The sequence below is a fragment of the Heptranchias perlo genome, unplaced genomic scaffold (genome assembly GCF_035084215.1).
Source record: "Heptranchias perlo isolate sHepPer1 unplaced genomic scaffold, sHepPer1.hap1 HAP1_SCAFFOLD_237, whole genome shotgun sequence".
Lineage (NCBI taxonomy): Eukaryota > Metazoa > Chordata > Chondrichthyes > Hexanchiformes > Hexanchidae > Heptranchias > Heptranchias perlo.
The window spans coordinates 382,583-392,845 of NW_027139249.1; the positions used below are offsets into that span (position 1 = coordinate 382,583).

The window sequence follows — 10,263 nt, forward strand, 5'->3', positions numbered from 1 at the left end:
TGGGGAGACTCTCTCTTTAAAAGGGGTCCCTGATGGAGAGACTCTCTCTTTAAAAGGGTCCCTGATGGTGAGACTCTCTCTTTAAAAGGGGTCCCTGATGGAGAGACTCTCTCTTTAAAAGGGGTCCCTGATGGTGAGACTCTCTCTTTAAAAGGGGTCCCTGATGGTGAGACTCCCTCTTTAAAAGGGATGGAGAGACTCCCTCTTGAAAGGGGTCCCTGATGGAGAGACTCCCTCTTTGAAAGGGGTCCCTGATGGGGAGAGACTCCCTCTTTAAAAGGGATGGAGAGACTCTCTCTTTAAAAGGGGTCCCTGATGGGGAGACTCTCTCTTTAAAAGGGGTCCCTGATGGAGAGACTCTCTCTTTAAAAGGGGTCCCTGATGGTGAGACTCTCTCTTTAAAAGGGGGTCCCTGATGGGGAGACTCCCTCTTGAAAGGGGTCCCTGATGGGGAGACTCTCTCTTAAAAGGGGTCCCTGATGGTGAGACTCCCTCTTTGAAAGGGGTCCCTGATGGGGAGACTCTCTCTTTGAAAGGGCGGGTGGTGCCTGGGTTTTTCGATGGGCGGAATGGCCTGCCTTCTCGCTGGCTGGACGAGGAGCAGTGTTGTGAGCAAAGGGTTAAGAAGTCTGTAGTTTCTCTTTGGGAAACATGCGCAGTGTTTCATTTCCTGATTCACCCACTTTACTGCAGTTTCCTCTCAACTCTCCAATGATTCGCTGAAGACTATTTATTTAGGGGAGAGAGAGAGAGAGAGAGACTTTGATCGATTGCACACAAGATTCAATCTCCCTTGAGGTTGGGGGGGGAAAGCCTTGAAAAACACATTTTGCAAAGCAGAAGTGCCACCCCCAAAAAAAAACCCCAAAAAGTCAAAGAGGGTGGGGGGAAAAAATTTGAAATATAAAAATTAAAACTTGCCCAGGGAGAGAGAAGTTTTTCAGTCTTTTTGCAGGTTCTGGACAATGAGAGATCGAACCAAGGAGTTGAAGAAGGTAAAAGTTTTTCATTAATTTTTGGGCTGAGCGAACTTTCCAAACTTCTGGCCAAACTTTTTGTAACTATGTGTCGTGTCGGTTTCACGGCGTCCTCTCCCCTCTGTAACTGACGGGGATATTGATCAGAGAGATCCCAGAGGGGGGGTGGGTCCCACTGGGCAGATCCCAGAGGGGGGGTGGGTCAGAACGACCAGATCCCAGAGGGGGTGGGTCAGAACGACCAGATCCCAGAGGGGGGGTGGGTCCCACTGGGCAGATCCCAGAGGGGGGGTGGGTCCCACTGGGCAGATCCCAGAGGGGGGTGGGTCCCACTGGGCAGATCTCAGAGGGGGGGTGGGTCCCACTGGGCAGATCTCAGAGGGGGGGTGGGTCCCACTGGGCACATCCCAGAGGGGGGGTGGGTCAGAACGACCAGATCCCAGAGGGGGGTGGGTCAGAACGACCAGATCCCAGAGGGGGGTGGGTCAGAACGACCAGATCCCAGAGGGGGGGTGGGTCAGAACGACCAGATCCCAGAGGGGGTGGGTCCCACTGGGCACATCCAGAGGGGGGGGTGGGTCCCACTGGGCACATCCCAGAGGGGGGGGTGGGTCCCACTGGGCAGATCCCAGAGGGGGGGTGGGTCAGAACGACCAGATCCCAGAGGGGGGGTGGGTCCCACTGGGCACATCCCAGAGGGGGGGTGGGTCCCACTGGGCAGATCCCAGAGCGGGGGTGGGTCCCACTGGGCAGATCCCAGAGCGGGGGTGGGTCAGAACGACCAGATCCCAGAGCGGGGGTGGGTCAGAACGACCAGATCCCAGAGGGGGGGTGGGTCAGAACGACCAGATCCCAGAGGGGGGTGGGTCAGAACGACCAGATCCCAGAGGGGGTGGGTCAGACCGATCGTATTTAACCGGGCAGCCTTGGATTTACAGAAGTTGCTGTTATGATTATAGTGTGTGTGTGTTTAGATAGATAGTTTTATATATATATATGTGTGTGTTTAGATAGATAGTTTTATATGTGTGTGTGTGTGTTTAGATAGATAGTTTTATATATATATGTGTGTGTTTAGATAGATAGTTTTATATATATATGTGTGTGTTTAGATAGATAGTTTTATATATATATGTGTGTGTTTAGATAGATAGTTTTATATATATATGTGTGTGTTTAGATAGATAGTTTTATATATATATGTGTGTGTTTAGATAGATAGTTTTATATATATGTGTGTGTGTTTAGATAGATAGTTTTATATATATATATATGTGTGTGTTTAGATAGATAGATTTATATATATGTATATGTGTGTGTGTGTGTGTTTAGATAGATAGATTTATATATATATATATATGTGTGTTTAGATAGATAGTTTTATATATATATATGTGTGTGTGTTTAGATAGATAGTTTTATATATATATATGTGTGTGTGTTTAGATAGATAGATTTTATATATATATATGTGTGTGTGTTTAGATAGATAGTTTTATATATATATATATGTGTATGTTTAGATAGATAGATTTATATATATATATATGTGTGTGTTTAGATAGATAGATTTATATATATGTGTGTGTGTGTGTGTGTTTAGATAGATAGATTTATATATATGTGTGTGTGTGTGTGTTTAGATAGATAGATTTATATATATGTATGTGTGTGTGTGTGTTTAGATAGATAGATTTATATATATGTGTGTGTGTGTGTGTTTAGATAGATAGATTTATATATATGTGTGTGTGTGTGTGTTTAGATAGATAGATTTATATATATGTATGTGTGTGTGTGTGTGTTTAGATAGATAGATTTATATATATGTATATGTGTGTGTGTGTTTAGATAGATAGATTTATATATATGTGTGTGTGTTTCCATAAGAGATAGGAGCAGGAGTAGGCCATTCGGCCCCTCGAGCCTGCTCCGCCATTTAGTGAGATCATGGCTGATCTGATTTTTACCACAACTCCACTTTCCTGGCCTTTCCCCATATCCATTGACTCCCTTGCTGATCAAAATTAGTCCAACTCAGCCTTGAATGTATTCAATGACTCAGCCTCCACAGCTTTTTGGGGTAAAGAATTCCAAAGATTCCTGACCCTCTGGGAGAAGAAATTCCTCCTCATTTCCGTCTTAAACGGGCGACCCCTCATTCTGAGACTATGCCCCTAGTTTTAGATTCCCCCATGAGGGGTAACATCCTCTCAGCATCGACCCTATCGAGTCCCCTCAGAATCTTATATCTTTCAATAAGATCTCCTCTCATTCTTCTAAACTCCAGTGAGTACAGACCCAACCTGTTCAATCTTTCCTCATAAGACAACCCTTCCATACCCGGAATCAACCTAGTGAACCTTCTCTGAACTGCCTCCAATGCAAGTATGTCCTTCCTTAAATAAGGGCACCAGAACTGTGCGCAGTACTCCAGGTGTGGTCTCACCAGCACCCTGTACAGTTGTAGCATGACTTCCCTGCTTTTATACTCCATCCCCCTAGAAATAAAGGCCAATATTCTGTTTGCCTCACGGATTACCTGCTGCACCTGTATGTTGACTTTTTGTGTTTCATGTACGAGGACACCCAGATCCCTCTGTACCGCAGCATTTTGTAGTATTTCTCCATTCAAATAATATTTTGCTTTTTTATTTTTCCTCCCAAAGTGGACGACCTCACATTTTTCCACATTATATTCCATCTGCCAAATTTTTGCCCGTTCCCTTAACCTCTCAATATCCCTTTGCGGACACTTTGTGTCCTGATCGTAACTTGCTTTTCCACCTATCTTTGTATCATCAGCAAAATCCAAATATACTGCATCCATTGGTTCCCCTTTATCCACCCTGCCTGTTACTTCCTCAAAGAACTCTAATAAATTTGTCAGACGTGATTTCCCCTTCATACAATCAAGGAGAGTCAACATGGTTTTATTATGAGTCTCCAAATGTCCTGCTACTACTTCCTTAATAATGGATTCTAGCATTTTCCCAATGACAGATGATAGGCTAACTGGTCTATAGTTACCTGCTTTCTGTCTCACTCCCTTCTTGAATAGGGGTGTTACGTTTGTGGTTTTCCAATCCGCTGGGACCTTTCCAGAATCTAGTGAATTCTGGAAGATTACAACCAATGCATCCACTATCTCCGTAGCCACTTCCTTTAAGACCCTCGGATGCAAGCCATCAGGTCCAGGGGACTTGCCAGCCTTTAGACCCATTAGTTTACCTAGTACTTTTTCTCTAGTGATAGTGATTGTTTTTAGTTCCTTGATTTTCCACTATTATTGGTATATTATTAGTGTGAAGACAGATACAAAATATCTGTTCAATTCCTCTGCCATTCCCTTGTTTTCCATTATTATTTCCCTAGTCTCATCCTCTAAGGGACCAATGTTTACTTTAGCTACCCTCTTCCTTTTTATATACTTGTAGAAGCTTTTACTGTCAGTTTTTATATTTCTTGCTAGTTTACTCTCATCATTTATTTTCTCCCTCTTTATTATTTTTTAGTCATCCTTTGCTGGTTTTTAAAATTTTCCCAATCTTTGGGCTTACCAGTAATCGTTGCCATGTTGTATGCTTTTTCTTTTAACCTGATACTATCCTTTACTTCCATGGTTAGCCATGGTCAGTTCAGCCTTTTTGTGGAATCTTTCCTCCTCACAGGGATCTATTTTTGTTGCGAGTCATAAAATATCTTTTTAAATGTTTGCCACTGCTTATCCACCATTATACCATCTAATCTGTTTACCCAGTCCACTTTAGCCAATTCCGCCCTCATTCCTTTATAATTGCCCTGAGTTAAGTTTAATACAGTAGTTTCAGACCCAAGATCCTCGCTCTCAAACTGGATGTGAAATTCTATCATGTTATGATCACTGTTTCCCAAGGGATCCTTTACTTTGAGATCATTAATTAATCCTGTTTCGTCACCAATTACCAGATCCAAAATGGCCTGTTCCCTGACGTATTGGTCTAAGAAACAGTCCCTTATACACTCTATGAACTCCTCCTCAGGGCTATTTTTGCCAATTTGATTTGTCCAATCTATGTGAAAGTTAAAATCGCCCATGATTATTGCACCACCTTTTTTACAAGCCCCCCTTATTCCCTGATTAATATTTTGCCCTACAGAGCAGCTACTGTTCGGGGGGCCTATATACTACTCCCACCAGTGATTTCTTTCCCTTGCTATTTCTTACCTTCACCCAAATTGATTGGACATCTTGATCTTCTGAGCCAAGATCATTTCTCACTATTATACCAATTTCATCCCACTGTGTGTGTGTCGTTGCATTTTGGGAGAGCAAACAAGGCAAGGGAATACCCAATAATTGGGAGGATACTGAGAGGTGTCGAGGAAGTGAGGGACCTTGGAGTGCATGTCCACAGATCCCTGAAGGTAGCAGGACAGGTAGATAAGGTGGTTGAGAAGGCATACGGGATACTTTCCTTTATTAGTCGAGGTATAGAATATAAGAGCAGGGAGGTTACGCTCGAACTGTATAAAACACTAGTTAGGCCACAGCTTGAGTACTGCATACAGTTCTGGTCACCACATTACAGGAAAGATGTGATTGTACTAGAGAGAGGGTGCAGAGGAGATTTACAAGGATGTTGCCAGGGCTGGAGAATTTTAGCCATGAGAAAAGATTGGATAGGCTGGGGTTGTTTTCTTTGGAACAAAGGAGGCTGAGGGGAGATTTAATTGAGGTATATAAAATTATGAGGGGCCGAGATAGAGTGGATAGGGAGGATCTATTTCCCTTAGGGAGAGGTCAATAACCAGGGGGGCATAGATTTATAGTGATTGGGAGAAGGATTAGAGGGGGAGCTGAGGAGAAATATCTTCACCCAGAGGGTGGTGGGAGTCTGGAACTCACTGCCTGAGAGGGTGGGAGAGGCAGAAACCCTCAACTCATTTAAAAACTACCTGGACGTGCACCTGAGGTGCCGTAAACCTACAGGGCTACGGACCAAGTGCTGGAAAGTGGGGTGAGGCCGGGAGGCTCATTTTCAGCCAGCACGGACACAATGGGCTGAATGGCCTCCTCCTTCTGTGCCATAACTTTCTATGATTCCATGATTGTGTGTGTTTTTCGAGACGTGTACGTGTGTGTGTTAGAGTGAGGGGGTTTGGGTTTCAAACTCCACACTCTGGAGACCTGAGCCCCGTTATCGAGGCCCGACACTCCCCGGTTTCCAGTACTGAGGGAGCGCCGCACTGTGGGAGGGTCAGTACTGAGGGAGCGCCGCACTGTCGGAGGGTCAGTACTGAGGGAGCGCCGCACTGTCGGAGGGTCAGTACTGAGGGAGCGCCGCACTGTGGGAGGGTCAGTACTGAGGGAGCGCCGCACTGTCGGAGGGTCAGTACTGAGGGAGCGCCGCACTGTCGGAGGGTCGGTACCCGAGGGAGCGCCGCACTGTCGGAGGGTCAGTACTGAGGGAGCGCCGCACTGTCGGAGGGTCAGTACTGAGGGAGCGCCGCACTGTGGGAGGGTCAGTACTGAGGGAGCGCCGCACTGTCGGAGGGTCAGTACTGAGGGGAGCGCCGCACTGTCGGAGGGTCAGTACTGAGGGAGCGCCGCACTGTGGGGAGGGTCAGTACTGAGGGAGCGCCGCACTGTCGGAGGGGTCAGTACTGAGGGAGCGCCGCACTGTCGGAGGGTCGGTACCGAGGGAGCGCCGCGCTGTCGGAGGGGTCAGTACTGAGGGGAGCGCCGCACTGTCGGAGGGTCAGTACCGAGGGAGCGCCGCGCTGTCGGAGGGTCGGTACCGAGGGAGCGCCGCGCTGTCGGAGGGTCGGTACCGAGGGAGCGCCGCGCTGTCGGAGGCTCGGTACTGAGGGAGCGCCGCGCTGTCGGAGGCTCGGTACTGAGGGAGCGCCGCGCTGTCGGAGGGTCAGTACTGAGGGGAGCGCCGCACTGTCGGAGGGTCAGTACTGAGGGAGCGCCGCACTGTCGGAGGGTCTGTACTGAGGGAGCGCCGCGCTGTCGGAGGGTCTGTACTGAGGGAGCGCCGCACTGTCGGAGGGTCTGTACTGAGGGAGCGCTGCACTGTCGGAGGTGCCGTCTTTCGGATGAGACGTTAAACCGAGGGCCCCGTCTGCCCCTCTCGGGTGGTCGCAAATGATCTCTGGGCCACGATTGCAAGAATTGTTCACACTTGTGTCTCTACCTGACGTGCGTGGAGAGGACGCAAAGGCAGCTCTCGAGCGGTTTTGTGTCCCTGCCAAAGGGCTGCGTCTGGATCGTAGGTTTTGAGTGTGAACCACATGCGCAGTCAGCTTGTGGTAATCAATTAACATAACACCGTCAACTCACTGCAAAGCCAATTGTGTCGCCCTGAAGGGAATTTCAGAAGCCTCCTGGATTCTGGGCTTTGTTCTGGGCAAAGAGCACAAAAACCGAGGAATTTATTGCGAGACCTTTTCTCAATCTCTCTGGCTAAGCCCCAACTGGAGAATTGTGTCCAGTTCTGGGCCCTGCCCTTCAGGAAGGATGTGCAGGCCTGAGAGAGGGTGCGGAGGAGATTTACCAGAACGGCTCCAGGGGACGAGCGACTTCAGTTATGAGCAGAGTCTTGGGGGGGTCGTCCTCAGAGCAGAGAAGGTTAAGGGGGGATTTGATAGAGGGGTTCGAGATACGAAGGGGGCTTCGAGGGAGTAAATCAGGGGAAACTGTTTCCAGTGGGCAGGAGGGTAGGTGACCAGAGGACGCAGATTGACGATAATCGGGGAAAGAGACCGAGCGGGGGGGGGAGATGAGGAGAATGTTTTTTACGCAGCGAGTTGTGATGATCTGGAATTGACTGCCTGAAAGGGCGGTGGAAGCAGATTCAATAATAACCTTCAGATAAATACTCCAAAGGGAAAAATTTGCAAGGCGACGGGGGAATGAGGGACGAGTCGGAGAGCTCGGCCAAAGAGCTAGCACAGGCACGACGGGCCGAATGGCTTACACTTGCTCCTATTTTCTATGTGCCTGTGTTTCTATGAGACTCCCTCTTTAAAAGGGGTCCCTGATGGTGAGACTCCCTCTTTAAAAGGGGTCCCTGATGGTGAGACTCTCTCTTTAAAAGGGGTCCCTGATGGGGAGACTCTCTCTTTAAAAGGGGTCCCTGATGGGGAGACTCTCTCTTTAAAAGGGGTCCCTGATGGAGAGACTCTCTCTTTAAAAGGGGTCCCTGATGGTGAGACTCTCTCTTTAAAAGGGGTCCCTGATGGGGAGACTCTCTCTTTAAAAGGGGTCCCTGATGGTGAGACTCTCTCTTTAAAAGGGGTCCCTGATGGTGAGACTCCCTCTTTAAAAGGGGTCCCTGATGGTGAGGACTCTCTCTTTAAAAGGGGTCCCTGATGGAGAGACTCTCTCTTTAAATTTACAGGGCGATGGGGGAGAGAGCAGGGGCGGTGGGGGGGGGAGTGGGACCAATTGGAGAGCTCTTCCAAAGGGCCAGCACAGGTACGATGGGCCAAATGGCCTCCTTCTGAGGTTCTGTGACTCTTCGAGTAGATTTGGACTGGAGAAATTGAGAGGGAACTTGGTCTCTCTCTCTCTCTCTTCTCTCTCTCTCTCTCTCTCTCTCTCTCCCCCCTCTCAGTCGGAAGGTCGAGGGTTCGAGCCCCGCGCACGCTCCAGAGGACTTGAGCCCCGTAAACCAGGCCGACACTCCCCGGTTGCTCAGTGCTGAGGGAGCACCGCACTGTCGGAGGGTCGGTACTGAGGGAGCGCCGCACTGTCGGAGGGTCAGTACTGAGGGAGCGCCGCACTGTCGGAGGGTCGGTGCTGAGGGGAGCGCCGCACTGTCGGAGGGTCGGTACTGAGGGGAGCGCCGCACTGTCGGAGGGTCAGTACTGAGGGGAGCGCCGCACTGTCGGAGGGTCGGTGCTGAGGGAGCGCCGCACTGTCGGAGGGTCGGTACTGAGGGAGCGCCGCACCGTCGGAGGGTCAGTACTGAGGGGAGCGCCGCACTGTCGGAGGGTCGGTACTGAGGGAGCGCCGCACTGTCGGAGGGTCGGTACTGAGGGAGCGCCGGCACCGTCGGAGGGTCGGTACTGAGGGGAGCGCCGCACCGTCGGGAGGGTCAGTACTGAGGGAGCGCCGCACCGTCGGAGGGTCGGTGCTGAGGGAGCACCGCCCTGTCGGAGGGTCGGTGCTGAGGGAGCGCCGCGCTGTCGGAAGGGTCGGTGCTGAGGGGGAGCGCCGTGCTGTCGGAGGGTCGGTGCTGAGGGGAGCGCCGCGCTGTCGGGAGGGTCGGTGCTGAGGGAGCGCCCGCGCTGTCGGAGGGTCGGTACTGAGGGAGCGCCGCGCTGTCGGAGGGTCGGGTACTGAGGGAGCGCCGCACTGTCGGAGGGTCAGTACTGAGGGAGCGCCGCACTGTCGGAGGGTCAGGTACTGAGGGAGCGCCGCACTGTCGGAGGGGTCAGTACCGAGGGAGCGCCACACTGTCGGAGGGTCAGTACTGAGGGAGCGCCGCACTGTCGGAGGTGCCGGTCTTTCGGATGAGACGTTAAACCGAGGGCCCCGTCTGCCCCTCCTCAGGTGGCCACTATTGGGGAGACGAGCAGGATGGGGGGAGTTCTCTGAAACTATCAATTGATCCAAACATCTGCTGCCCCCGTACCCTAACTCGCACCGAGTCCCGTTCACTCCATCACCCCCTCTCCCCGTGCTCGGCTGGACCCACACTGGCTCCCGGTCCGGGAACACCTCGATTTTAGAATTCTCCATCCCTCGTGTTCAAATCCCTCCATGGCCCCTCGCCCCCCCTCCCTATCTCTGTAACCTCCTCCAGCCCCTATGACCCTCCCAGATCTCTGCCCATCGCCAATTCAGGCCTCTCGTCTCCATGCCAGTGCTGCCATTGCTCCCCCATTGGCGGCCGTGCCTTCAGCCGCCCGGGGTCCCGAAGCTCTGGAGTTCCCTCCACAAATCTCTATCTATCTGTCTATCTATATATATATATATCTATCTATCTATCTATATATCTATCCTCTTTATATCTCTCTCTCTCTCTCTCTATATCTCTCTCTCTCTATATCTCTCTCTCTCTATATCTCCCTCTCTCTCTATATCTCTCTCTCTCTCTATATCTCTCTCTCTCTCTAATACTCTCTCTCTCTCTATATCTCTCTCTCTCTCTCTATATCTCTCTCTCTTCTATATCTCCCTCTCTCTCTATATCTCTCTCTCTCTCTATATCTCTCTCTCTCTCTATATCTCTCTCTCTCTCTATATCTCTCTCTCTCTCTATATCTCTCTCTCTCTCTATATCTCTCTCTC

At 50.2% G+C, this 10,263-nt stretch overlaps 1 long non-coding RNA gene across 1 annotated transcript in view; it reads left to right on the plus strand.

The window, feature by feature from the left end:
- The first annotated feature begins 686 nt into the window (after positions 1-686).
- The window catches only part of LOC137310257 (uncharacterized), a 14,356-nt gene continuing 4,779 nt past the window's right edge, over positions 687-10,263 (plus strand). The window contains exon 1 of the long non-coding RNA XR_010960056.1: positions 687-995. This is a non-coding gene — a long non-coding RNA (uncharacterized lncRNA). The remainder of the gene's footprint in view (positions 996-10,263) is intronic.